General features: G+C 40.3%; 1 long non-coding RNA gene across 2 annotated transcripts in view; it reads left to right on the top strand.

Moving 5' to 3' along the window:
- The first annotated feature begins 16,807 nt into the window (after positions 1-16,807).
- Positions 16,808-24,010, top strand: part of LOC124174104 — a 200,735-nt gene continuing 193,532 nt past the window's right edge. For both annotated transcript variants that reach the window (XR_006868861.1, XR_006868860.1), the window contains exon 1: positions 16,808-17,625. This is a non-coding gene — a long non-coding RNA (uncharacterized LOC124174104). The remainder of the gene's footprint in view (positions 17,626-24,010) is intronic.

Below are 24,010 nucleotides of genomic sequence, written 5' to 3' on the forward strand. Positions count from 1 at the left end.
AGAAAGAATCCACTTCGTATCACGTGAAGTTCCTTAATGATTACTATACCGATGAAAAGCACTTTGATAATGTTAGACATGATATCTAGGACATTTCCGTCAAGTTTAGTATAAGGAAAGTGTCCTGATAATGTTTTAATCCACGACTCAGTGAGATCAATACAAAGAAAAGAGGTTAATTCAGCGTTTTTACGAAATGGTGCTATGCCTCGGCTAGATGCTTCGCGCAAACCACATTGTTATTAGTTCTGCAATTGGGTGATGACTGTTTCAAGTTCTTTTGCTTCCAGTAAAGTACCTTATCACCTTCTTTATCGCGTTAGTCACCCAAATTCGGAACCGGTGTTTCCTAAACTGTCGGGTATGTTTACATTCTACATCTGGCACTTGCAAAACATCCACCTACTCTTTTGTCATGCACACCCAAACTTAAAAACAATGCACGCTGATAAAAAGCTAAAATAACCTCTCCGTTCGGGGCGAAATAGTTTGCGAAACACCGCACCGATACCGCACGGCATAAACACTGTCGATTGTTTTTGCCCTTGAATTGGCCGGCACGCCGCGGCGTGGCGCTTCCGGTAGCGTTCACTGCGTCGCCCGGCAGAAAGCAATCACTCATTGTCACTCAAGTACCTGAATAATTATTTAGACTCTCCAATGATTACTGGAACACATGATTACCCGAATTATTGGCGGATTTAGAGTGGACGTGGGGGTCCCCCAGACGATTAAAAAAATAGGCACAAGGCTGCTAAGGTTCGCTTAGTTTAGAACAATTTGGAGCCTCAACCACAGTGTATACCTAACAAGAGAAAATTGAATAAAGGCAAAATTCGCACATTTTCAAAACAGATGATTAAATTTATCGTAAATTACGTGTTCCCCGGTCAGATCTATGTGATCTCACGCGCAGAAAATCCTGGATCCATTCTCGATCCATATGAGCACTGAAAACTAATATGATAACCATGAATACCCGACCAAAAAACATAACGATTAGGGCCTAGACTCATCCAGGAAATTACCGCACCTGAGTACCTGAGAATGCACTAATATTTATTGTAGTATTCATTTAAGTATTCACGAAATATTTTGAGCACTCATATATGTATATTCATTTTAGTACTAAATTAATAATTCGGATGCCAATGGATTCATATTAAAGAATCATTAGAAAAGCGAGCATTGTAAAAAAGACCAATTTTCGAATTTTGGGCATAGAAAGAAAAAATTGGGAAATATGGCCAACAATCCTAAAACTTAAATAAAATTTTCATTTGATAAGAATAAAAAATTAAGAGATAAATTTATTAAATTATGTATTTTATTTCTTAGTAGTATATGCTGCGTGCTCTTGCTTGACCTCGTGATATCGTGGTTTACAACAGTGATGCGGGAACGCTAGAGTAGAAAGCAAAAATTTGCACACTTAATACATCAGGCAACGCAGATTCACCATTGAGTTATGTCGCTGCTACACCGGAATCAGTACTTACAGAGATTTGTATTTTTAATATCTGTAAGATTTACTCAAAATTACATATTTTTCATCAAAACAGAAAAAAAAGTTGTCCTCGGATACTATCTTGCATTTTTTACGTCTGAATTGTGAGCATTAAGCTTTTGAAACCCGGACAATTTAGCATTTTCGAAAAATTTCCGGCCCAATGCTCCCGTAATAACAAACCGAATGGTAAGGGGGAAAGTTTGTGAAATTTCACCATGATGGCCAGGAAGTAAATTCATGCAAATCCCACAATAAAACCTTTTTTGACAACTTGGTTGGATGTTTGAGTTTGGGTATGCGTTAACAATAGTTGGGTTTCGACCAGTGTCGGTAGAAGTACTGAGATAAAGTAACTGGGCTCAATATTTTTACTTCGTACAAAAAGTAATCAATTGCGAGTACAAATTACTGATTTAAAAAGTAATCAGTAAAATTACAGTAACAAGTTACAGTTCTTGAAAGATTGTCGACGGTAGAGACCACCTGGAAATTTTCGAATAGTGAAGTAAAAATGACGAATGATTGAGTCATAGAAATGGCTAAAGTTTTAATTGCGCTTGCGATACATGCAATTATAACGGCAGTAACAACACAAGGGGGGGTCATATTTTTACCCATCATAAGTAAGCTACAGCATAAAGGGGGCTGGGCCGAACCAGGCAAATTATGATACTCAGGGTTTCGAAGTTATCTGTAGGCCTAGTTAAATCAATGAAGTCAGTGAAGTAATCGTCGATTACTACGAAATTGACGGTTCCTATTTCATAGTCAGGAGTAAATCAATTATAAGTAAAAATTACATTTCTTATCGATTACTTTAACTCGATTACATACCAATATTACACATAATTTTGAAACGTTATTGTATAGGGTCTATGTATGTATTGTGTATATTATGTTTAATTTCACATATGCTGTTCATACTACATTATTACTCATTATAAGTCACTAAAGTTTTGAATTTTTTTACGCGCAAAATTCCGTCTATGTTTTCTTCAGGTAATTAGTATTTTTGATGTTCTCATGTCAGTATTTAATAATTTTTGAAGTTAGCCTAATTACAGGCTCATTTCCTTGTAGGCTACCTTACTTAAAGAAAATATTGCATTCACATATGTATGTATGGAAGAAAATGTATTATTAATATTGTTATTCCGACGTTTTTGCACTTTCTCAGCTGTATTAAACCAGCTGGAAATATTAACCTATCCTAAGGGCAAATTAGGATTAGGCTCGGATGTAAAGAAATTTACGCTATCCTACACTGTCCGATCATACCCGGCGCAGGAATCTTCTCACAATCTGGCAAGTCAGTAATAAAACAGCTTTTTGCCCAAGGTTAATCAGGTGTGTTTGAATTCCCAAGTCTTCAATTTCTCTTTTGAGCCGTTGTGATAACTCCCTCCGCACAGACTAGTGGGTGAATGCCGACTTCTTTCAACTTTCAAATATTTTTTACTTCACCGGACAAATTTTGATATTTTTGTATTTTCTCTCTCTTTCCATAGACACAACGTTGTGATTTAGTGGCACTGCTGCATCAACTATATTTGCTCTTTGCTGTGTTCCATTATCATTATTATTACTTCAAAAATTGATCAGGATACGTGCGGCTGAATTCAGACGTATTTTCACCCTAGCCGCGGGGCCCCGCGTCGCCGCCGCCGCTACGGGGGGCCCGCTCGCGGGGAACATATCGCGCTCGGCGTCGTCCTAAAACGGCCGGGGACGCCCGTGCACTCGGCTGCACGTCGACGGCGTCGCTCTGCCCCAGAGACCTTGTGCGCGGAACCGCGAATAGAAAATACGTCGCGAATGTTACGCAAGCGTAGAGAGTGTTAACTGAGGACATGATCGCTCGCGTGGTATTCCACCGATTGATTAGTATGCTTTGTGGACTGTCCCCCTGCGTCGAATACCCAACCGCATAGAGATCTGTGAGCGTTCCTTATATCCGATGCCCAACCTATTTTCATAACGTTCAGTTTCCCTTTAGACTTCTCTCTCCTTCACTCTTAACAAATAAGTTCTATCTTCAATATATCCATACATGCTGCTCCATGAATACGTTGGAACCGGGGGTGGGCGAACGGCGGCTTTTATTACAATTTCAAGTGGCCTTTAAGAACAATTGATTATTTAAGCACTGGTGATGATGAGATTGAGATGAGATCTAACCATCGCATTAAGTGCATTAATTTCGTATTCGTACAGATTTCACATTCAATCTTTTGATCCCACAACACATTTCCAGTTTGAAGATTCGTGCCGGCACCAAGTAGAGGTTTAAAAATTGACGTAGAAAGTATCAAGACCAGTTTTTGTAAACACAAAACGAGTGTTTGGCACTACGAATGAAGGGTTATATGTGAAGAGAAGAGTATCACACAATAAACAAACAGAACAATAAACTATCTTCTTCACATTTGCAACTATATAGGGTCTTCCAATGATACATCGTTTACGTGTACGTAGTACGCACATTACTATTAGAATTACGGGTTGCAGCAAGAGGTAGATTCTCATGCACTAAATGAAAAATCACTAAGTTTTCAAATAACTATCACTCCTTTTACAGATTTCACGCATTCTCAATAAACATGCTTTCCGAGTTATTTAATGGAACTAAATATCACTTGAGAAAGTATGAAGGCCATTTCGTACATTTCATATTGTAAGTATTTGAGACCAACCTGTCATGATGACCGTTTAGGAATGACTGTTTATATTGCAACATACGTCGGAAGAATTAAGTTTGAGTGTTGCATGTGTGAAGTGTTTCTACTCACTTAAAACATTCATCCTTCATATGGTAAGGTACATAGCTAGAATTGAATTATTTTACAGTGTTGAATGGTAAATAAAGCTTTCAGCGATTCCAAGCACAGTCATATTCAAGTAATTTCATCGTCCACGTGTCGCATGCCGGTGTAATCATCTAAGTTAAATGGAAAACAAAAAATAGATTGACTTCCACCCAAAATTATCCAACGGCTAACGCGATGGACATATTTTTATTTGACCAAATTTTTAAGGATTCGGAAAATAAGGAAGTGGGCTTTACAAGTGGCCTTTGAAACTGGTTATGTTTCGGAAAATATTAAACTCAAATAAGTATAGCTCTTTATAAAGTATGCAAATATTTTTCACTACTTTTGGAGATGAAAACAAACTAAACGACTAAGGGTTGTGAGCGGAACCTATCTCTTTTCAATGATACTTATGCTTTCCCTTCTTTTCAACTTCACCACATCCATTCATTGGCACAACTATTATGTTTAATTTTTCTGATGCTAACATCTTATCTATGACCCATAACCATCCCGAAATATCCTTTATACTCTCCGCGTAAAAACTTTTCCCGTAGGTATGCTTAGGTATCATGTTATAGATTCCTCCCACTCGGCAAAACCAAAGAAAGAACCCTATTTTCAAGCACGACTATCGTAGGTTTAGTTCTCACTTGCGCTTTTCCTGTTACGTCCAAAGATAAAAAGAGATATACCATGTAAAGAATAGAATCCAAGTACAACAGTTTCCAGATATGATAAAAAAATACCGGAACTATATAAAATGAGCATGAAGCTTGACTAAGTACTCGTTGTTTTAGGAAATACGTGTTGTCTGGTTAGCGGTGAATGTTCACATAGTCAATTGCAAGCGCAGCTAACCCGTGCACTAGTTGTGCGCAAATTCAACTGCAGATTAATCATTTACTTTAAAGTTAGACTCGAAGCAAGACCCCTCGAATTCAAGCCAAGGGCTTTAACAAAACAATCTATTTGTAACGGATCAAAGAACCCATTGGGATTTGAGGTACCCTGGGTAGAGACTAGGTCAAGGCTAATGAGAAATGATAAACTTTTTTGTTTATCTCTCATGACGGATAATTGTATTATTATCCGAAAAAAATCCCAATTTTTTTGGCTAAGGTTTGTGAGCAATTGAAGAAAATGATGAGGAGTACCGAAGAATGGAACAAAGATGATACAAATGATACAAAGAAGTGAAAAGCTTACTACGGAAATTTAAAAGACTACATGGGTATGAGAGGAAAACTGTCTTATTTATAATTCCTTTTTAACTGTCCATAAATTCGAGTTTTCGACACAACGAAATATTCCGCCGACGTCGCATCAATGAGTAAACTCAGAGAAATAATACAAAATAGTTTAAAGTCTATACATGAGAATTCAGAGATCTGTTGAATTTTAGCTTTCACATCGAGAAAACGTTCATATATAAATGCGTGGCTCATTTTAGAACAGACGAAATAGCTGACGATGTCGTAAAACCTCAAACTTCCAACCATGGCGATTTTTTTGACCTCGAAACGAAGATATAAATGCCTATTTTCTAACTCGCCCTATCGTCTTCCGGTAGCTAAAATTCATTTCTAAATCAATTGGATGAGGAAAGAAGTTCATATCATTCTAGGCGAACCGTTAAGCAATAGTTTACGGTCGCACTGACGATATTTCTCAAGGCTGTTCTCAAAAAGGCATTGAGAAATAATAAAAAACATGTTGGCAGTATGAGAAAAACAGTATGAAGGTAGTTTGATTTCAATTGCGTGCATATCAACATGAATCTAGGTAGTAAAGGCGACGGAAGCTATGATCATTTTTCAGGCGTCTTCGTAAAGCAATTGTACCGTCAATAAAATACTATTAATGATATAATTCCTCAAATATTTCACAGATTTTTTTAATGCGCCACAGTTATTCTGTGGTAGAATTTATTTGAGAATCATATTAATTTCAGTTTAGCGCAATTATCATAAGGAGAAATAACGGAACTTAAAGATCATTGCTTAGTAGACAACACTGCTTTCATATTTGTTTTATCAAAAGACTTTAATTTATCTCTTTGAAATGTTTACTCTGCCAGGAAAAACGAAGTAAGTTAAAAACGAACTCGCAGGTTTATATCTATAATCAAGAAATACTTGATAGGACTTAGAACTTCTTAATGATTTTGATTCTAAAAAAAATAAAAAAATAAATTTTTTTGTCGGCGTCCAGATAAAGCCCTGCTAGCAAACTTATGCCTTTATGAAAAGATATTGGGAGATACAACTATCATGTATGAGAGTATAAATTCAAGGGAAAATATGTCACAAGATAGGGGAAAACACTTCAGATTAACCATTGTTACTGATGTGCTTAATTTTCAGTAAGGTGCCAATAGGGTAGTTTCCTTCATCAAAGAAACCGAAAGGCATTGATTGCGATTTGTTACCCACCATTACTGTATTCATAATATACAAATTATTTCGTTTTAGAAATACCGGTTTAGATGAATGGCCATGGTCCATTTTTATCCTCATTTGAAAAGGGCCAGATTGGCGCCCATGCGATGCCACTCCACGTGACGTCACAGGGACCTAGTTTCTATACGAGTAGATAGGAGTTATACATCGTCTGAGATTACCAATGCATGCATGAGGCGCAGAGCTCAGGGAAACATGTCTTAATAATCACCTATTAAAACTGGCTAAGGTCGGAAAGTTTTCTTCGTTTGATAAGGTATTAATAAACCTTTTTTAAGCCAAGCGCTACCAGCCAGCAAGGTACTCAGCTACCCTCTAGCATCCTGCGTCCTATCAGCGCTCAGAGCCTCGATCAAGGTCACCTCACAAGACGGGAGGGGGAACCAGAAATACGTCACACGGAGAGATTTCCTTACCCGTCGCGTTTTCACGCGCTTGAAAATTTTCACTTTTCATTTAATCGCGAAAAATAGATATCGTCATTTAAAAATCTAAAAGCGTGAAATACGTACTCCAGGAGTAATAATCTTCCGATATAGGCAATAAAAAAATAATAGGAAACCACCCTATTGACAATTAATCCATGAGGGTACACAACTTGGATTTCTATTTTGTAAGACATTAATTCTCTTCCCGGATGGGCTTAGTTAAGATAAAAAGCTCATGGCAAAATTTTGAGAAGCTAATTGTTAAAAATAAAATGCAATTAATGGTAATAATATGCAGAAAGTATATAGTACAAATAGACTTAGCATGTAAAATGAATGCACAATTACACTCTGGTCTGAAACCTTACGAAAACTTCAATTTTTCTTATTTATGTGCGAGGAAATTATGATTAATTATGAATTATTAAAAAATTAGGTTGAAAAAAGGATCCACGGTATATAATGTCAGGTTTAACTGAGGCATACTCTTTCGTGAGATGGTGTACAATCCAAAACAGAAAGTTAAATTCATGCAAGATACTGAGACGTAATCAAAATAAAACAACACTAGATGATTTGTTTCTTAGAGCTATAATAAAATGATTTAATTTTATACCTGGAGATTGAAAAGATCTGAAAATAACAATACACCTACTAGCGACAAATATATACTGCATATGGAATTTGCCGGTTGGCTCTCCTCTCTAGACCTCGATAAAGTTTCTCTGAACGTCAAGCTTGTACTTTGAAGAATACTTTGAATGAAATTCGAATTCTTGACATTTAGGACAACGACTTTCACGCCTAATTACGAAGATTGAAAGAGATAACTCTAAAAATAGATCCAGAAATTTGGGAATATCAATCATCTCAAAGCCATCTCTGGGATCATCTAATGATTTGATCGCTTATCCATCATTTGTCGCTTTGACGCTGAAGTTTCAGCATTTTTATCGATAAAAATTTTCATACTACGGACGTAAGTAAAATAAGATATTACTGGAGATTATAGGTGGTAATATCGAATAAAAACGAAAACTGGTGTCATAATCCTTTACTGCAACGCTAGAGAATTTCTAATTTTCATGTTCACACATTTCTATAGTATCACAGCTATGTTGGCTGCGGTATTACAAACATATAGGTACATATACACATAATACGGTACCTTAAATACGTACTGCAGTATTTAAATCTACACACTACCCCGCAAGCCGCCTCAATTGGCGTGTGGCGGGGGGGCTAGACCACCAACCGTTTACAAGTATAATGGATATGCTTTAACGAAATCACGCCCAGCATTTATTAAAGCCCTTTATTGTTTGGGGAAAAATGAATTGCGATGGCTATCCATTCGGTAAAATATCTCTCTTTATTTATCGTTTCTGTCGGACCTGGCAAAAAGTGGGGATCTGATTTGATACTCTCCGTGTCACTCTTAAAGATTTCTATTCTCAATTAGTTATACGCTAATTGTCATTCAAGAACAATATAAAGACAAGAGAGCAAGCAAGATGTAGAGAGATAGTAGCGTGATGCCACACACGAAATAAAGCACTTTTTTCAACGTGTTAACTATGACGGGATACAAACCACTTTTACACGCATGCACTCCGTCATTGTCGAGCCGGCCGATGATACAGGCAATCCAAACGCCCCTTTTCTTCTTGAAACATCCTCCCGCAAATTAAAATTAACGCGTGCAGAGGACCGCAAAGTGGCCGTTGATATGAATGAGGACGTTAAACAGCCACGGGTATGTAACATGCGAGCACATAAAGCGCGCGTCAGTATCTAAAAGCTGCATCGGTGGTTAAAACTTCCCATGAATCCGCGGCGGTGCCGTTAAGGACTTGCGGAGCGCTGGGAAAGAATAAATCACTCGGTCAGCGTTTAAGGGAAGGGGGGGAAAAATAAAAGAATAATAAGAAGACGCGGAGTGGGTCCGAGACGTCAGCGGCGAAATAAAAGTTGCACCGCGTGGTCGCAAATATGCGTTTCCGCAACGTCACTCCGCGCTCGATAAATCAAAAAGGAAACGAATCACGGGAACGGGAGAGGGACGTCGAAGACGTCGCCGAAACGATCCCCGAATCAAAATAGTTGCGAAAACAACCATTTAGGGGTTGGTTTCAGTGGACTCTTGCAAATAAGGATTCGTTTTTTTTTTAGGGAAGCTAGGCAAGTGGGGGTAGCGGACGGAGAATCTGGGATTTTTAGATAGGATTCTAAGATTTTTATCTAGGATGTTTAGATAGATTGAAAGGGAGTAGGCCTTACAGTGAATTAAAGAAGGCAGTGCTGGAAGGAAAGGAAGGCTCCCAGATCACTTTTTAGTACTTACTCCATGGAAACCTACCTAAATCGGTAGAATACTAATAATAAAAAGGTATACACGACCTCAATGCTTGTGATACTATGCATATGCATGACCCTCTCGAATTTTGGTCCTATCAATAAACACTAGTGAACGTGCATTTTGTTTTTTTTTCAGTGTTTGAAGGTTCAGTAGTAGTTTTATTTTACCTTGTTTGCCTATGTAGTATAAATTTAGAAACTCTGAATATGGCAATGCATTTGCAGAAACGTTGGCTTAGAGATATAATGACTATTAATGTGACTAAAAATCAAGACAGAGGTATATGCATAATATAATAGGTTGTCAAGAGATACCATAATTATGGTCAATATTTAGGAGTATTACCTTTTCTCACTTCTACCACTACACAAATATAACTACAGCTTTTTTTCGCTAAAGCACGACCTTCAATATGGAATTATATGTCTTATGCTACTGTGATACGCTGGATTTGCAAGATAGCGTACATAAAATGTGAATAAGTATTAAAAAACTGATTTCCAAATTCAAAATGAGAATCATAATGAGACCATCGATAAAATTAAAAACAAAATGTTTGGAGAGAATACTGGCAAAGCCAAATTCATGCCACAGATTCGAAATCAAATTTCACGACGATGAAAAAAGTTTTAGCGACCTGATGCACTTTCCATTAAATCCATAACATAGAGGTAATGGATGACAGAAAGAGCAATAGTGAGAGGTTATTTTGTGGATAAAACTGACAATCAGATTGTTCGAATTTCAAAGTATTTTATTACGGATTGAATACCTATTCAGGCAGGATGCTCTATGCATTAAAACATGAACATCCTAACTGAAATAGAATAATTTTGGTCTTGGTCGGCGGCACCATAACTCTAGAGGCCCATGAGCATGATAGTATTTACATTGCTAGTTATCACTCAATATTTTTATAAATTGAGTACTTCTTGGGCCGCGTATATTATCATGAGGAGTATAATCGCAGAGAAAGCAACTCGACGAGGGCTAGAAAAACTAAAATTACTGGGTGAACGGATGCTATACGGAACAAAAAGCTTAAAGGACACTAGAAAGTAGGGGAAAGGGTAAAAGAAACGGGTACAGAAAAACGCAGTGAAGGCTATCTAACAACATATTCTGGAGAATATTCACTTACCAAGTAATGCTTACATCGAAGTCGCAGGCAGGGTTAAATGAAGGTATAAATCTAAAAAAAATTACTTGTGAGGCCATTGTGAGTTACAATAAAAACCGCATAACCTGATGAACAATGAATAGAGTACGTAAGGCAATGTGAAATACATTAAGGGATCATATTTTTTTGAAAACATGGATGGAGTCCGTTGAAAACGATTCCCAGGTTCTAAAGCTAAATATGTATCTTCAGCGGATATGTTGAACCTAATGATAGAACATAATGAACGCATAGTTTGTTAAAAAAAGTAACAATGAAAAATATAATGAGAAGACTAGCAGCATTATAATTTATATTATTTATCGCCAAATTCCAAGATTACCATGTCCATGACCTCTAGGATCTCATTCGCCTTATCTGCCGCCTTCTCATGTGCGTCCAGATAATTTCAGATTTTAGAATCAGAAGCACGGTCGGCTGCTAGAAATAATTAAAGGCTACGTTACAACCATGCATACAATTGACCCACGGGAGTCTCCGTAACTGTTCTGGGATTATTTTTCACCGGCACGCCTTTTGCACGGATGGCTAACAAAAACATAGCGATGGCTGTTGCACATGCGCAAATAAGCAGCCACTTTTACGTCCCAAAGGAACGGCTAAATGTTAAAACTGGAAGAAAAATAAAAGAAGCGTCAATGAAAGTCATCACTGCTCTGTTTCCAGATCGGAGAATTACATGTTTTAGACCTTATCATGTTAGATGCAGAGTTTTTCTGACCAAGAGAATAGACTTACAACAACAAAACATAATGGCGGATTGAGAAATGATAAAAGTTAATTACGCATTCAAATATATAGGTAGATTCCACTACGGCCACATTGTGAAGGGATTTTATTGCCAAATTAAAGGATACCGAGCCGCGAAGAGAGGAGAGGTCATCAAAGATAAAAATATTTATCATTCTGGTGAATTTACATAGGAAAATGGGAAGACATAATGCTAAATTTACGTTATATTGGAGAATGAACACCGAGTTTTATAAAGTCTTGAAATTACTTTAGCGGTAAAAGTGTGTATTTCAGTAAACTAAAAATGACTCGTTCAAAATTACAGAGCTGATCATCATAGTGATCATCGTCCCAAACGGTATTTATTCCCAAATTATAATGGTATATTAGACACTAAATATTTCTCATTTTATTTTTCAAATTTTCGCACCTCAATATTTCTCAATGGTGAAACTTGCGCCATACATCTTACCGATGGCAACGAAGGAAAATGATTCATAGGTTTGTAACGAGTGAATAGGAAAAAAAGCACAGAATAAAAAAGACTTAGAAAAGACTTCGCTGTTTCACAAAATAAAATATATTTGCGACCGGTTTCGATACAGCGTAAAATGGCCAGATGATGATATCTGGCCATTTCTTGGATGCTGTATCGAAACCGGTCGCAAATATATTTTATTTTGTGAAACAGCGAAGTCTTTTCTTAACCTTTGTGCATCATGAAGGAGTTTCTACATGTTACGCCAACCACCATCGCAAAAAAGACTTGTTGACAAAAATACTTCTATGGCCTGTCTCACAAAATGAACACTATACTGATGATATTGAATGAACCATAACCAGTATTAATAGAGGCGTCTGTGATCACATAAAATTTTCATAATTGGTCTACCGGTTTCTTCGCATAGGCTACCTCTATAGGGACACGCCCTACGTGTGACATAAACCGTTAGCCGCGTAACAAAACCTGACACCTTCAAGCACCTGAGCCGAAGAAAGGGGATGTGGTACACATAAGTAAAAATGATATTTTAAACCTATTCCCCACGGCAAAATAATGATAATAACTGTTGCAGTTGATGGATTGCTCCTTATGTTCTATCAAATTAAATTTATTTACAAAAAATGATGGCTGAAGGCAGGGAATTAAAGAGATACATGGCACGAAGTTGATTACATTTTTAAATAAAGGCGTGAGAGCGTGGTTGGAGGTGGTGCATGGAGGCGGAGAGTTGCGAATCACAGCAAATTAAGCACCATGTATAACAATACACTTTGTACGCAGTCACGCGCACAGGTGCAATGTTATGTACACCAAGGAAATTCGCCATGAAATGATCATTTGGAAGATGGTGGCTTGGTGATGTAACTGGTGGTATACCTTACCAGCAATCGGGAGATCCGAGTTCGAATCCCGGCTAACCCAAATTATTTTTTTAAATTACGTTTTTCATCCGTGGTGTATAAAACAAATTGAGGTGTAAAATGGAACTGAAGAACTAGATCTCCAGATCACATTACTAAGTCCTAAATCATGACTTATGTGGAGAGTCTCCCATGTGATCAGAAAAGAAGAGGAAACATTACTGACAAGCATAGGCAGGATAGGCTCAAATGCAGGGAATATCTAGAGAAGTGCAGGGTAAAATATCTTTAGGCTAAACCAATGACATTTTGAGCGACACCACCAACGAAAGATAAGACGATGATCACAAAATCAGAAAATTAAATTCCAGAGTATAGAGTTCGAAAAATTATTTTTTCTCACGAGCGATACAAGACCACAATAGATTCCAATGCGATTTTACACCAGGTGCTCCAGGCGCTGTGGGTACTAAACTGGTTCATACCAATTTATTTCCAAGTAATCTTAACTTTAGTACAAAGAGGTTGATATGCACTAAGTGTTTCAGTATGCACCTACTTAGCTGCGGAATGTTTACTACATTGGGTTTGACTTCCTTTTCACTATGATGAATATTACAAATAACACTCAACCCTGTGTATTTAATCCTATTTTGATGCGCAAAAACAGCTTGTGGAGGGCCAGTGAATGTTGGGTACAAGTACTCACTCCATGCCAAAAAAAACCAGAGGTTATGTAGCAGTGTGTGATATGGTTGTCAAAAAATATCTCGCAGCGATATTTCGATTTTTTGGGTGATTTTCGCTAAGGAGGGGAACTAATGAGTTTTGATGCCTGTTTGTAGAAATAAATAGCTGTGTAGCGATACATTAAGTTATGGGAGAACTGAGCGTGAGATTACCGTGTCCTATGGTCAACGGCGTCGTTTCTGAAAAAATGAGCGCAACATCTGACTCAATTAACGGAAAATCTAGCGTAATATTTTGTTCATTTTGAATGAAATTCATTTGAATCAGCGTGAAAAATATTAAGTTCTCAATATAGTGGTCATTTTTTTAGCCCTTTACGTCCCTGTGCTTTGTTAACTCATAACGTGAACCACTAAGGAAAATTTTTCAGGACGAAAAATAACACTGACATTACGTGCTCGCACATAAATAAGTTCTGGACAAGACAGCAAACGATAGGGTGTGAAAGGTTTGCTATCAGCTATCAGAAGAGAGATAAATTGCGTTCAGTACGAGTTACTTTTTTACTAACCCCCCTGAGCTTGTGAAGCTAATTTTTCGTTGAGAGTTTAATTTAATTTTTTGTTAATTTTGTCGATATACCAGCCTTAGAGGCTAGTTAAGGGTTACACGAGGAATAGCTTTAACCCTTTCCAACCTAGAGGTGCTTCTGGGAGAAGTTAAATTTCAAGATCTCTCATTTAAAAAAAATGAAAATCTCCTACTCAATCACAACTATTGTGGCAGCTACGCATGTCACCATTAAACTTTACAGCACAATAGAATACGTAGTTTAAATATTTCCTAAATAGAGCTAAAAACGTACACATTTTCGAAATTACTTGGAAGCCACATTGGGTTTTAATGGGTTGAGAAGTTTCTGATTATGGCGGGGATGAGTGCTGCATGTCTCATGCGGCATCACCTCATGCCACACACCCTGATGGTAGCTTGCACGCAATTTTTCGGGGGGACCAAAATCGGGAGGGAAAATTTTTGAAAAACAGGGCAATGAGTAGAGGGTTTTAAACTAATTTTAATACTTTTCATAATCTAAAAAACCTCATTCGTTGAAGAAATATAATGTAAATTCATGATTTTTCAATTTTTGAAGTAAAATAATTGTGTTTTTATATTTCGGGGGAGGGGGTGGGGTCCGAACCCTCCGACCCCCTTCCTCCCCCCGGCTAAGCCACTGCTTGCACGGTACACCGTAGATGTAGCGCTCACGTTGGGGCGGAAACGTGGACAACGAGTAGTCTGGATCCACTCGAGATGTGCGTATGGAGGAGAACGGAGAAAGCGAAATGGACCGAGAGAAAAAGTGATGAGAATGTTCTGGGCCAGGGCGAGGAGAGGACAGGAAACTGCGGGAGGAGATGAGGAGGCGGCGGCAGGGGGTGTGGATGGAGGGATTTCTGGGTGGAGAGGGGATGCTGAAAAACAAGCCAGAGGGTGGGTCAGCAACGGAGGGGAAGGAAGAGAACAGGGCTCATGGTCCGAATACAGTAATAGGCCCTAGACCGAATGATGAACATGATGATTAATCGAAGAAGTTTTACATTAGAAAATTTCACTTTCAATGCAAGTACTTTACAAAAAAAATGTTGCCAAAACATCTATAAAGATAATTCGCCGGGAAAGGGCTCATATTAATGTGTAGCATGATGGCATAATCAATAGAGTAATAATTTAAAAGCAGCGATAGCATTGCTACATTATAATAGTAATATTGAAGAAAGAATATCTATTAGCCTCATATCAAAAGTTGGTTAAATTTGGTGATTTTCGGCGATACTTCGTGGAATTTGCAGAAATGTTGGATGGATAAATTTAAACTTTGCTTTTCCAAAGTTTGTTCTATTAAAACACGACCATGGTTTCGACGATTAACGCCATATTTAACGTTAACCGTCGAAACCGTGGTCGTGTTTTGACCAAAAAAATTGTGGAAAAACAAAGATTAAATTTATTCAACCAAAATCGGCTATTCGAGGAATCAGACGCGAAATCCTACTCGTCGCTCCGCAGTCCCCCTGTGGCAAACTGATGGAGGAAATTCAATTCGGAACTGGTCGGGGTGTGATTAACAACGCGTTAAATAAAAACCTTAACCAGAAAATAACCAATAATAATTAAACGACCTACCCGCGAAGATATCGACTGCCAATCGTCGTCGGGGAAAACCACGTGACGCACCTGTGGCTAGAGAGTGGCTCCTCTTCCCATCCTCTCCTCCGGGCGCGAGTCCTACGATCAGCCGACGAGCAGCGGACGCCGGACGCCGCTGCCGTCCCATCTGCCGGCGACTCCAAAACCCCACTAACATCGCGAGCACGGCCACCGCGGCGGCGACGGGCATCGAACTGGCTCCCTCCGAGGCAGCCAGCCAGACACTACCGTCCCGACACGCTATGCGTGCCTGCCTGTCCATCTGCCCCACTCCCTGACAGCCTGCATGGCCGACGACTGGGGTACGACACGCTGCCCTCCTCGTGATAAATGAATAAAAACAAAAAGAAAAATAAAACGCGGAATGATAAAATAAAAGAAATCAGGGTCGAGGGGTGGCCTAGGAGATGGTGGTGATGATAATAGAGAGGGAAGAAAAAAAGGAAGAAAACTAAAAAAAAATAAAAGACTACTAAACAGAAAAATAAAGACGACGCAGTTACGCACCCCGCTTGTGTGGTGGTGGGGAAAAAATAAAGCAAAAGCCTTTTCTAGTCGCGGCCCCCGGCACGGGCAGACTGTTGAGGCCCCCGACTCTCGCATGCACATCAAAAAGGGCTCGTCGTTGTTGGGAGTAATCGAAAAAAAGGAGTAGAGGCACCTCAACCAGTACGCAGCCCAGATGTCTCGTAAGACGGATCATTGATTAAGTTGGCCTAATGGCTCAATGACGGAAAAATATAAAGAGGTTTGCCTGATTTTCTGTCACTCCCTCTATCGTATGTGTGTGTTTGCTTGTATGTACCTTGGCGTTTGTGTCCCTCGCACATACTCTCCTCCCCCCCCGCATATATGTATATATATATCCTCTCTCTTTACTTCTACTTATCCCCCTTATATCCCCCTACCACCAGAGATCCCTCCCCCCCCCCATGGTGTGTAAAACTCCCTTCGCCAATCCCCTCTCTCTTCACGGCACGGACTCTTTTTTTCACCCCCCTTACACGCCGACGGCCAGAAAGGAGTAGTAATAGTGGTAGTCAACATCCTAGTCTCCGTCTCGCCGTGACGCTTCATCTAGCCTAGAGATCCAAGGCAAACCCAACCCAGTCCCCTCCCCGCGCCTGCCATAATTCCCCTAGCGCGCGCTCCGAGCGCGGACGTCCTAGCCAACCTATCTATCCTACCCGTCCCCCACCACCCACGCCCTAGCCTCTCCCTACTCGCCCACCCACGAAATTCAACATCCGGAAAAAAGTTCTCCGAACACGAATTTCCTTCCTCTCAAAAAATCCTCTCCAAGTTTATTCATTTCCAATCCTTTTCTTTTTACTCATTTCCGCCCAGTCCTTATCCAACGTTCGGAAACTTCCGTAGCCACAGACCCTTCTTTTCTCTCTTCCCAATCGTTTATATACACGTATATATATATATATATACATCAGTTCTTCCTTCTCGCTTCCCTCCCTTCCTTCCCCGGTTAGTACCGTCGGCCAGAGCGTCGGCGGGCCTCGGGAGTACGTACGCACCACGAAAAGGTCTCTCTCATCTTCCGAACGTTCGAGAGAGAGTGAACAAGACTGGCTTCCACATCATCCTTTCCCGCCAACGCAAAGTGAGCCGGGGAGGCGACGGCAGGCAGGGGCGGGCGGGATATCTCCTAGAAACCCGTCTTCTTCCCCGACGACCGAAGAGGATTGGGGAAGAGAGGAGTCTGGCCTAGGAACAGGGGGCCCATGGTGGAACCAGAAGGAGACTGCGGAGGAGGAGTAGACAAGAGGAAGAGGCGAAGGAAGACGAAAGGAGGACTTGAGGAGGAGGAGGAAGACACAGCGTTGGAGGGAAAAAAAGGAGTTAAGTAGCAGCGACCACGTATTGGTGAGTGAGGCAGGTCAGAAACACCGGTAAATAAAACTGGTTGGGGAGGCCCACCCCATCCCCCCCCTGGCCGCCCCTTCGCTCCCCTTTCGCAACCCGTCCTCCCCCCCCTCCCCAATCCGTCTCTCCGCCCCCTCTCTTCTTCCGCGCGTTTTTTTCCGAGCCCGCCGTATTTTTTTGGGGTCATTGGCCTCACTCCAAGACTCTCTTCTCCCCAATACCCTCTTTCCCCTCTCTCCCCCAACACCCTCCCGCCCTTCCCCGACGTCGCCTCAGACGCGTACCCAAGCCTCTCCCCCCCCGTGCCCTCCCCTTTTTCCTCTCCCTCTGAACCACTCCTCCTATCCCAACTCACACTCCAACGTAGCCCAATCCACACTCTTCGCCCCCCTCCCTCTCCTCCCTGTTATATACCATGTTCACGGCCCCTTGGCTCAAACCCTCCTCCCCTTCCCAACCGTAGACGACGACGGCCAAACCCGCCGCCCCTGACGGCTTGACTAAAAGGGGGGGACTTTGCCGCGCGTCTGAAGCTCCTGAGGCTTTGGATTCGCCCGTGGTTGGTGGCCCTGGGTCGGCTTGTCGGCGTTGGGCTAGTTGTGTCCGGGTTGGTCGGTTTGCTGAGGGTACTTCTTTGTCTGTCAGGGAGGACAAGAAGCTTATGGTTACTGAGGTGGGGAGAGGGAAGGGATTGGAGGATAATTTGTGGGTCCTCTTTGGGTTTAGTCCAACTTATTTGTCTGCCGGTTGTCTAGCGAAGTCATGGGTCCTGGCGCCCAAAACAGGTAGGCAGAGAGTCAAAGGGAAGATTATTTGAGGATAGATAAAGAGAAAACGGCAACATAAATGACTTTGTCTACGGGATCCTTAGTTATCCCTCCAGCCAGAGCTACTGTACTCCAATAAAAATGCACGCGGCACTCCTGCTTGGATAAAGTAATTTCCTGAAAAATTACGCCATATCAGGGGTCGAATCAATGTCCTCCTCTCGGTAGATTAAGTTAGTATTTTTACAGTCTGTTCGTCTATTATAATTCCTCTGTTTGATAATATCAGAATTGTGCAACAGAACGTGGTATTAATGATCGCATGGATTAAAACACAGCTCGAGAATGCACTCGAGAACGACTTCACCGTCGCTCCAAATAATTACGTTTCATTGAGGTAGGTCAGTGTCGTTGGCCTGCCGGCCAATTTTCAAGCATTCGAATTTTCACCCAGCGCTTTGTTCTCGGTCATTCCAACAGCTGTCCAAGTATCATTGCCAAACTTCAGTTCCAATGCCAAAGGGGAAGAGAGCATAACAATTTCAAGCATTTCAGTAAAGCCTCCGATTTCGACAATCAAACATCTGCTTCAAGTGAAATTACTCTAGATCCGTTTCGATGTCTAGGAGAATACAATTTTGATCTCTTAAATTTAGGCATATCCCTAAGTTTTCCATAATTTAACGTACCTTATCATTTATCCAGGTCAGGTTTTGTGAGCAGGGTGGATTCATTACATATTTATAAGCATTTACATTTTGGTAAAGTGACGCCTATCCAAAGGAAGCACAGAATTTCCTCGTTGTAGGTCAGTTACGATGCTCGTCGCCAGGGAGGACTTCCCTATAATTTTGAAGCGTTTAAATTTCGTTGAAGCGTTCGTGAAGCTTCAAAACACTGAATTTCGGTGAAGATTCATACCAACAGCTGCCTCTCTGCAAGTCTCATTGGTGTAGGTCAGTTACGATATCGAAGGGGGATAAGATATTTTAAAATAATTTTCGAACTCACAAATTTCTTCTGGGAGCCGAGTTTTCTTTGGAGGAACTTCGGCATTACTGCTCGTACGACAGACGAAGTAAGACCAGCCATGAGGTCCTCCCTTTCCAAAACATCTCTTCTCAATTGTACTACGTTCTGAGAGTCCCTTCCCCTCCTCGACTTCGCAGCTTCCTCTGCCAGCCGAGAGTGAGAGGTGGCGGGGGAGGGGGGGCAGCTGGCCTCCTGCTCCTCCCTGCCCCTCTCTCTTACCCCACCCCCGATATTGCCGCCGCCGCCACAGGGTCCCTAACCTACGCCACGACGAAACACAGCCGACAGGCGGCCCACATTCCCAATCGCACACGTCACGTCGCCTACACCACACGCGGAACACATGCGAAATTCACACACACACACCGACAGACAGGCGTGCGGTTGGGGGAGGTGGTAGGATGTGGGGGGAGGGGGTTGAGGGATGCGGGAGGAGGGGGGGGGAAGTGGACGTCTCTCCTCATTTTTTTTATCCCGGAAAAAATATAAGAAAAAAAAGGCACGCAAATAAAAAGGAAGACGTATCGGGATCTTCGACCTCGCCTCCTCACACCATACATCTCCCATGTCTTCGCCTTTGCTGGGAAGCAGACTCACTGTCGTTGCTCCGTTCGGCTTGTTTATTTGTCGCGCCCATCCTAACTTTATAAATAATTTTTCTTCGCTTCCTCGTGAATCGTTCTGTGCCCACGCTTTCTTCTCCGCGTTCCTCCTGTTGTGCGTATGTACGTATCTTCCTTTTTGGTCGGCATTTCGTTTTTTTCGGGTTTTATCACGGCCGATGACGGAGTTTTGTACGAGTTGAGGAAGGTAATGGATCGAGACTTAAAAAAAGGCTACCGCTCGACCGACTTGTTTCACCACGCATGACTTGTTTAAAACCTAAGCCATTGACTTAAAAACAATTCAGAGCATAATATAGAAAAAAACTTTTCAACATTTTTCTGCTTCTAATATTTGGAATTATTACCTCCTGGTTTTCTTATATGCGAAATTGTCACATTTATGATAGAGGTGAATGCCTACAGAGGCCTACTCGAGAGACAGAGATCTACCCGGAAAATTTCAACGTAACACCCAGTGTTTTAAGTGAGAAATAATTTACGAAAAAAAAATATAAGACTGGTTAAGAGGGAGTCCAGGCATCTCATATCATAGCGAAATGTGGTTGGGGGTCTGAGGATCCTCGACGGCCACTTTTGGTTTAACTATTAATGTAAAAATCAATCCATTTTGTCCAATCGAGCAGCATTTTGATCGGTACCGTGCACCCCGTGTCTCCCTTACTAGGCAAATATGGAGGGAGACTGTTTTTTCTTCGTGAAGATTGTTTGCTTGAGTCACGCCCACCCTGACCCAACTTTATTAAACGATTTGTGACCCACGTTTCTCTACTTCTTTCCTAGTGTAGTAGTATCTATCTTCCTTTTAGGTCGGACTTTTTTCGGGTGTTTATGTAGTCGAGGTAGGCAATGGCTTGTGTGTTAATAATGTAGCTGGGTCCATATGGAAGCTTATAGATCCTCGTAGGCCAATAGATGAGTGGTTCAAACTTTTACGGTTAAAACTCGGAAAGCATCGGAAAATAGACGTATTTTTGAAAATTATGTAAAACAATGTTAATATCATAAATTAAGTGTTATCAATATTTATTAAAATGTAGCCTTGTAGAGAAGCTCAACTTGAAGTTCAAAGATCATGCTAATAACCATTTCCATTGATCTTAATGGAACCACAAGAATCATTTCCTGGCAGCGCTACTGGAGTAGTTAACACAAAAATCGAACATTTCGAGATCAAGGCGATATGAATTATGCTCTTTTCCAATACTCGTTTCCGCCAAAGATTGGTGTAGGGGAAGTACCGAGGGGTATTTTGGAGATGCTGAAAGGACTTCCCTCTCTATAATCTCGCAGATTTGGAACTGTGGACTTTAATGAGAAGAGCTTCTGTTCGGCGATATGTCTATGGACAGTTAAGGGGTCTCTCTAGTTGGGGGAAATCGCTATCGGCAGGAAGATGAAGCTAAGGTCACTTTATTCCGTCCTCGGTCTATTTATGCTATTCATCATAGTGTGCCGGGCTTATTAGCCAATACTCACGTTATCAGGCAAATATATTTATAGATATAGATAAAATCCTCTCGGGTTTAGCACCAGGTAATGCCTTTCAAGAGCAACGTTTCGCTGAGAAACTCTATCATCGTCATTAGGGCTAAGACTGACTTATTAGTCATCTTTATTTTGGTCAGTCATAGCCTTGATGACGATGAGGGAATTTCTCATCGAAAAGTTGGCCTTAAACGGTCTTACCCGGTGCCAAACCCAAGGATATTTATCAATAGTATTCACCGGGAAAGCCTACGACCTTTTGTCAAAATATAACTGACAAAAAAGATAAGTTAAGATTCATTATTCAGGTTGGTGAAACACTCGATAAAGCCTTCAGTCCGGTCTGAATACTTGGATAAATGTCTAAAAGTATACACACACTATACAAGAGCGCTCAATGTGAATATATTTCAATTCTGCCGAGTGAACGGTGGTAAAATTCAGTTACGATCGGTACAGTTGCCATAAAAAAATCAGGAACCTGGATATTTATGTTGGTCGCTACATTGCGGTCTGCTCAGTGGTCTAGAAAGCTAAAGCTCCGTGGTTCGATTCCCGGTCAAGGGGATTTTTTTCTCATGGCATGTGAGCGCTCAAGTTCTGCGCAGGAACCAAAAGTTTAGGCCACCATTGTAACTCCCATCATAGGTATTTACATGGTGATTAGGAACATTTATCAAATTAAATATTTTACGCGACTTTTATTAAAATTTGGATACTTTTTCTTGAGTATTTAATTACATGAAGATAAATTTGAACATCTAAATAAGAAACATGTAAACAAACGATATCGTCGAAATGAGCCAATCAGAGCCTCTCACGCCAATCACGTGAACTCAAAGTCCACCATTTCAATCTTGGGCTTATGCACAAAATCATATCAAACCTCCTGAATACTTACCCGCAAGGAAACTCCAAAAATAAATTTGAAACATACATAATGAAATGTAAAAACTTTGTAATTTCACATGAATTTAATATTGTAAAACCTATGGTGTACAGTATTGACATTTTGTGGAATTACTAAGTTTTTTATATTTGATTGACTTATGTCCATTCCAAGAAGTCACATCCGATACAACGAATTATAATAAAATATAGAATCGAAGAATAGTTATTCGCTCTTCAAGGGATTTATTGAAGGACTTGGTGTTATAAAACATACAATTCGGAATTCCTCGCCTATTGAAGGTCACGGGCGTCACTTGTCGCAAGGATAGTTATTCGTGTTTAAATTATTTTGCGGCTGAGCTGGTGGCAGGCAGAGCTTGTCTTGTGCCTTTTGTGTGACGCGAATAATGTTAGGTTTATGATGATTGCATTACTACAGTTAATATGTAGTGGCCTTGAGCGAAGATCGTGTACGTTAAGTCATCGGCATCAGATCTTGCATTGTCAATATTTTCACCTTCTGTTGGGCCGTAAATCAAAAGAAATCACTTCTAATGGAAGAGTTGAGCGCTTCCAAGCCGTAGAAACATCGACTCCCAACTTTCACTGAGTGTTATCGATGAGCGAGTATTTTCATTCTTCGAGAGGATATTGAGAAAGAAAATAAGCATTCATATCTCCTCATGACTGACGCTAAGGATTATCGATGTCTATGGCGATTGGCGAACATAATGGTGGGGTGTATAGCACTGCTTTCCATCCCCCCGAAATAAGAAAACTAAAGAAAGAATTAAGAACCATAATCTGAATTGATTTAATGAATAATGCGTGAGGGAATGGTCACGAAATGCTGCGATACTGATTATTTTTCATTTATTTTTAATGTAAATATCACGGAGTGTCGTTTAAAATCACCTGACCTAATCTTGCATTGATCTTGGCCGACCAAAAAAAATGTAAAACTATAATTACCAATATAATGCATGAAATGACTCAAGTAACTCGTTTAGTGAACACAAAATCCATTCTCCAACCAAACTGTCTTTTCAATCGGGGTTTCTCTCGGAGAATATTTACCTACTTTATATTTCTTCGCAGACGGAGGGTTATTGAAGGCTGTTGAGTTAATTGAGTAAATTTTCAGAAATAGAGCCAAAAATGAAGTCACAAACAAATAACATGGTTGATGAGATTCAACACGGCTTATCCTAGAGAGATGCATTATATGTTGTACTTCACAACAATAGCCCACCATGTAAGGCCTTTTCGTCAATTTCCCCTTGCACCAAACTTTATGTTTCAATATCTCTTTCTCAATGGAAACTATATACGTTGCAAATGTGTATTTAGGGACTACTTGCACAAGTATGACAAAATTACGAAAAGTAAAAACAGAAACCCGAGGTAATTTTCACCAAGCGACCAATAGGACACAGAATCCCTTATAGCAATAAAAATATTCCCTGCCATATCAAGAAACGTGATGAATACAATTAGCCACCTTGATCCCTGATGTGTCCCGCTTCGATGTTCTATCTGGAAATTGAATAGCTGATGAAAACTCCCGCATCATGTCAAAACGGT

Source organism: Ischnura elegans, chromosome 2 (genome assembly GCF_921293095.1).
Source record: "Ischnura elegans chromosome 2, ioIscEleg1.1, whole genome shotgun sequence".
Lineage (NCBI taxonomy): Eukaryota > Metazoa > Arthropoda > Insecta > Odonata > Coenagrionidae > Ischnura > Ischnura elegans.